The sequence below is a fragment of the Ascidiella aspersa genome, chromosome 8 (genome assembly GCF_963924565.1).
Source record: "Ascidiella aspersa chromosome 8, kaAscAspe10.2, whole genome shotgun sequence".
NCBI classification, from domain to species: Eukaryota; Metazoa; Chordata; class Ascidiacea; order Phlebobranchia; family Ascidiidae; genus Ascidiella; species Ascidiella aspersa.
The window spans coordinates 20,713,483-20,720,590 of record NC_139454.1 but is presented as its reverse complement, the minus strand read 5'-3'; positions in this window follow the sequence as shown (position 1 = coordinate 20,720,590).

Genomic DNA, 7,108 nt, shown 5'->3' with positions numbered 1-7,108 from the left:
ATTTTGTTACTATTGCTCATTACCTGTCTATAATTTTCCCTCAGCTTTTTATGCGAAACGATGCATTGTACCAAACTGGAAGGTTCAAACTGTAAATTCAACAATTTTTATATATATATATTTTTCATTCTTTATTGTTATTTTACCATCGTTTTACCTTAGTTCGTAAAATTTTCTTCGATATCTGGCAAAGCAAAATCCTTTTTCAAGCCAAGGTATATAGGTGGTAAAGTGACAGCCAATTGACGGGATATTTTTCTGGTGCGGCACTTTTTCTACAAATAAAATAACTTAATTAATATTAACAAAACTACCATGAGGTGAATACTAATTTCACAGATACTTATATGCACGTTATTTTTTTGTTATGTGACAATATTATCACTTGTCGACTTCATTTTTCTGCAAAACAAGATTGTAGACTTAAATATAGAACGGATTTATTTTGCAAATAAAACTATACTTTTAACAGTAAATTTACCTTCATTACAATTGCCTTCGTGGAAAACAGCAGAATATCGTATTACGTAGGAACCTTCCGAAACGTCTTATTGTGCCTTTCTGTAACACACACAAAAAATAAACTACAATTATACTTTGAAAAGTTGTTTTAATAATATAGTTGCCATCACTTTAACAGGTGGAATTTCGTCCATATTTTCCAAAAAATGAGTATTTTTGTTAAATATCCTTATTTTTTGGTGGATCGACCGCAAATGCTAGCAAATCAGCATGTTTCAATCAAGTTGTACATATGGCCTGGGTGTTTGTTTCTTTAATAATTTTTACTAATCTTGTTACAAGTTACTGCAAACCTGCTTTTTATTTACATCGGGTCTATCGACATGACGTTTCGGTTGTTGAAGTTTGTCAATGTTGTCGTCGTTCACTCCTTCTTGTTTCTAAATACCACACAAGTATAAGTATGTCCTGCTAAATTGTATTTACTCGCAGCCTTAACGACTACAAACCTTCTCATTGCGCTTGTTAGAATCCTCCACACAACCTTGCAAATGTTGAACTGGAGCAATATTCGCTGCGGATTTTTCCTTAATAAATATATAACTAATGTAAAAACACAAAAAGTTTTACCGATAAACATAAAAATGGCAAACCTGTTTGTGATTCATAAATGGATTGTTGCTACAACTTTTCGGCTTTTGAGATACCTTAAAAACAAATAATAACCAAAATGTTTTTATATAAAACTTGAATTTAGCGTTTTACATTTTTTTACTATTGCCTTTTACCTGTCTATAATTTTTCCTCAGCCTTTTATGAGAAACGATGCATTGCACCAAACTGGAAGGTTCAAACTGTAAATTCAACAATTCTTTTATTAAATTTTACTTTGGACAACAAACCAACAGGTTTTTTACGCTTTATTGCTATTTGAACATCGTTTTACCTTGGTTCGTAAAATTTTCTTCGATAGCTGGTAAAGCAAAATTTGATTTCCAGCCAAGGAAGGTGGTAGAGTGACAGCCAACTGACGGGTTATTTCTCTGGTTCGACACTTTTTCTAAAAATGAACTAACTGAATAAATATTACAAAAACTACGATAAGTTGAATACTTATTTTAATGATACTGATAAAACTATTATTTACCTTAATTCCACGGTGATTTCCAATCTAAAAAAATCGTTGTTAACGTTTTAGCTGATTACTTCTTCTGTAGTACTTTTAAAGAAACGAAAAATGTTTTTTAAAGTTATGTGAATACAAGGACCCCCGTGATCATATATTGAGATATCCTTACTAATTGGGAAAGCAAGACTCAACCAGCTTATTTTTATTTTTTAAACATTTATCCTTAAGAATACTTTCTAAGTTCATGTATAATTGTTTAACAACACGATACGGATGCAAAACACTTACACCAAAGTGTATTTGAAGCCAGCTCAAATCAACTATTGTCGCATAGACCACTTCTGAAGACACCTAAGAAGTAGCAAATCAAATATGAAAGATAAATGCTTAACATAAATAATACTGAATGAAGCAGGAACAAAATGCCGACCTACCAAAGTAAATATGGCTTTTATCCACATTGCTATAGTGCTGCCCATTTTGTCCATTTCCGGTTGCGTAACATTTAGCGAAAATTCTCCATTTGCATTTTGAACCGCGGTTGTTTGAAAGTTTTGCATCTGTAAAGCGATAGTCTACGTTGGTTTTCACTGACAATCTGGAATCCTACTAAGTTGATGGGCCAGTCTTTAACATAGTGTAATTTAATTTTTTATTCTATCGAATTTAATTGTTAAATTTTATAGAAAATATGTACTCTGATAGTTTTTTAATAAAAAACAAATAATAAACTTACAGTTATTGAATTTTTTTGCGATGTTGCGTTCTTGTTAGAATTGCCACTTTGATCATTTATCTGAACTCTCTCAGTAAAGGACTCTGGTTGTCCTGAAGTCTCATTCTGCACAAAAAGTCTTTAGTAAACGCAGAAACCAACGTTTTAGGCATTTATTAGTTACCTCTTCTTTTTGAACCGCAATTGGGAAAAGGGTGCTGACATATTCAGAAGGCAGATGTTTCTATTAAACGGAATAAAAACTTATTATATAAATGCGTTTGCATTGGTGGACGTTGTTCACAGGATACTATTCTCCTTTCTACCGGCAATAAACGTTTAACATAGACATATGTTTAACACCAAACTCCAAAACTCAAATAAAAATTTACATATCTTCATAAAATTTCACATCTAACCTTATCACATTATAAAAGCTGGTGATTTACTTACCAGCAACTTCGTGAAGTCAGTAATTTGAAACGGAAACATTCCAGCCCCTGCAATGTCCTTCCGGTGATTGCAGGGAGCATTTCGCATAGCAATGGCTTGAATCTGGGGAATCATTCCCGGCAGATTTCTTATTGCGATGCTGGTCTCATTCGACGCAATCTAAGATATAAACGTTTAGTATTGTCTAACCAAGTCTATCTATCTCTACAATTTTTGCTAAATATTTATTTACAGTTTTTTAACGATTAGGCAACTTTTGGGCGCTGGTCTAGAATCCTACCACATTATTAAAACAACGCACAATATTTGAGTTAGGGTGTCGGTTAGTGTTTGGGTGAGGGTGGGTCAAGTATTAATATATTCATTATTTAATGATAATACTTGACTCACCCTAACACAAACGCTAACCCCGCACCGTAACCCAAATAATTTGCATTGTGGTAGGATTGTAGACCAGCGCCAACTTTTGTAGCCTAAGGTTAATTTATTTTTATAAAAAGTAAGCTAAAATTGTGCAATATATCACAAGGATTATCTCATATTAAACCCACCTTGAATCGATACATTCTCAAAGGTTATTTGATAAATCAGATAACTTTCAAATTCAGTCAAATTTGCTATAAATAACTAACAATGAATTGTTAGTTAACCGTTGCAAATGTGATTTCATTTTTCCCAGTTTCTGCCAAATCCTAAAACAGTCCATTATTAGATAACAATCGTAACTTGACGACAAATTTACAATGTAGTTCATAGAAATAACATATTTTATCTTGTTTTTTTATTTAAAATAAATTCAGCGCAAACTAAATAAAATCAAGTGGTGACATTTAACCTATAGTAAGATATGTGCTAAAACAGACTCATTTAAATAATTTAAAAATCATTGCATATTAGTACGACATGATTTACTGAATTTGTTTTTATTGAAACCACAGCTGTTTGTTGTTAAACCATAGAGCACTAATACTAGAGGCGACACTCGTAAATATCGGCAGATCAGTCACGCTTGGATGAACCGGGTAAGATTCGACGTTTTCCAATGTCGCTTGATACAGCAGTGGATAAAAAAGGGAACATGACACACTGTTGCATTCCGGGGTATAATTATACAAACCGATCAAAGTTTGTTAGGTCTTTGTTTGCCATAGAAAGACCAGATTTGGCCAAAAATGAAGAGGAAAAAGCGCACAGGACAAGCTTGCGTCATTTTATTTTGCAGTTTAGAGATCCTTGCCAAAATGACAAAATTAAACACATGTTACATAAGGAAACATAGGTTGCTGTTTTTCTGTATATAAGTGCTCGTTTTCAGAAAATGATAATATATTCAGGGCAGCGATTTTAGAAGCCCATTTTGAAAAAGAGAATATTATTGCACATGCAACAAGAAAACGATTAGCGACTGGGGCACTTCCAACATTGCTCCTGCCTACAAAATCTCATTGCAATAAAGAAAAGGTAAGTTTTATAACGACCCAGCTAACACACAACGTATTTTCGACGTTCGGATTTTTTTTTTAAACTAAGTAAACGTTGTGGGAATGTGTCCAAACGAACGTTAAGAAAATACGTCGAGGCCGTGTTATCAAAACGTAATGTAAAACGTAGCATTAACGTCAAAATTAACGTTAAGAAAAACCGCAATGCGACCAAATTTCAACGTCATTTGTAACGTACAAACAACGTTGATTACAGACGTCGATCTTAACATGTTTTACATCATTTTGGACGTCACTTCGAACGTTTGTTGAACGTTATTTTTTAACGTTGAGACGAACCACAATGAAACAAATTTACAACGTCATAGGTGACATGCAAATAACGTTTATTACTGACGTAAAATCTAACATTTTTAGACCGGTTTAGACGTCTTTTACACGTTTAATTAACGCTGTATATTTAACGTTCCGTAAAACTATAACGCAACCAGCTTAGAACGTCATACGTGACGTAGAATTCACGTTCATTTCTGACGTCACAATTAACTTGTTATGGACAAATTTTAACGTAACTTCAAACGTTTGTTTAACGTTCTTTCGTAACGTTGAAACAAACCAAATGCAACTTATTTTAAAACGTCATAAATCACGTACAAAAAACGTTGTTTACTGACGTCAAAACTAACGTCTTTTCAGCCACTTTTGACGTCGTTTAAACGTTTTTACAATTTAATGGTATTTCTAAAAAAATTGTGGCGCACCACAAAGTAACCTGATTATAACGTCAAATGTGACGTACGAACAAGGTTAATTAATTACTTCGAGGCTAATAACTTGTTTTAGGCTATTTTGTACGTCAGAGCGAACATTTTGCTAACATTATTTTTAAACTTTGTGACCACCATTGATGTTACTAATTTACAACGTGATACGTGACGTACAATCAACATTAAATTTTGACATCAAAGCTAATTTCTTGGAGACCAGGACGCCATTTTAAGCGTTATAATAACGTCATTTTACCGTTTTGACTAACTACAATGTTATATAATTAAAACGTGAAACGTGACGTAACAACAACATTACCTTTTGTAACAAGGATAATTTTTTTATGACTATTTTATACATCATTTCTAACGTTTTAATAACGTCATTTCTTAACCTTATTACAAACCTTAATGTAACCAATTTAGAACGTCACAGGTGACGTACATGCAACGTTAATTACTCACGTCAAAGTAAGCTTGATTTCATTTCATACGTTGTCGTGAGAAACCACAATGGACCCAATTTAGGAAATCATACGTGACGTACAATCAACGGTGATTTCTGACGTCAAAGCTAACTTATTTAAGACCGTTTTGGATGTAATTTTAAACGTTTTAATAACGTTATTTCTTAACGTTGCGACAAACTAAGATTCAACTAACTGACAACGTCACGCGTGAGGTATAAATGATGTTGAATTCTAAGGTCAAAGCTAACTTCTTTGACAGCATTTTGGACATGATTTTAAGCTTTTTAACAACGTTATTTTTTGGTTTGTAACTAACAACAAAGCAATCTAATTAGAACTTCACGTGACGTAAAAACTACGGTAAATACTGACATCGAAGCTTAGTTGTGTTTAGAATTAGACTATTTTATACGTCATTTTTAACGTTAATATAACGTTATTTTTCAACTTTATTACAATCTTCAATATAACCAATTCAAAACATCATACGTGGCGTATATGCAAAAAGCAATGATAACTGTCGCTGAAGATAACTTATTTGAAACCATTTTAAATGCTATTTTCAAAAGTTCCAATAACTTTATTTCTTGACATTACGAAAAACTAAAACGCGACCAAATTTGCATCATCTTAAATGATCGTAGTCATTTCGAAGGTTACGGCAAACCACAATGCAACCGGATTAAAACGTTAAACGTGACGTATACAACAAGGTCATCGAGGTCAACTTGTTTTAGACTATTTTATACATAAATTAAAACATTTCATTAATATTGTTTAGCGTTGATACAAACGTCAAAGGAACCCTATTAAAACGTTAAACGTGAGGTAGAAACAACATCAATTAGCCTACTTACGTTGAAGGTAACTGATTTTAGACGAATTTGCGTGTCATACACAGTTTTTTCGACTGAGCTGAAGTACAATCGAATCAAAATGTCATACGTGTCGTATAAAAAACGTTGTTTACCGACGTCAAAACTAACTTTCCAAGTTTTAATTTTCGTTAAATAGAAATGCTTTCTTTTAAGGAATGCGTCGGGATTATGTAGCCTATTTACAAAATATTTGTTTTTTTCTGTAATGTGTTTTGATTAACTATTTTAGAAAATGTAAAGAAGTATACTTAGTTATGCTTACATAAAATAGAGATGTGACTTAACTTAAGATAGCATTTTAGTAAGGGTAACATTGTCTTTACATGAAACAAATCGCATAAAAAAGTACTTAGCGCAGCGACCGCTATAGACGCAGTTTCCTGGATAGACAAGAATGTCGCTCCCTGCTGCTTTTTTTCGCGGTTTTCGAACGGCGCGTAAACTCGTGATTGGCCAATATGCGGATGACATCACAGTCCAGTTTGAACATTTGCTGTCAGGACATTGGAATTCAAAATAAGTTTTGGCAGCTCAGCGCTAGAGTGCTTGTTAGATATTTAGGTTGTTTTCCTTAAACCATGAAGATTAGGGTTACATAAAAAGATTAGGCGGCGCTGGTCTAGAATCCTACCACAGTTCTAAAATCAACGCACAAAATTTGAGTTAGGGTGCGGGTTAGCGTTTGGGTGTGGGTGGGTCAAGTATTATTATATTCTTTGTTTAATAATAATACTTGACTTACCTTAACCCAAACGCTAACCTGTACCCTAACCCAAATGGTGTTTCATTGTG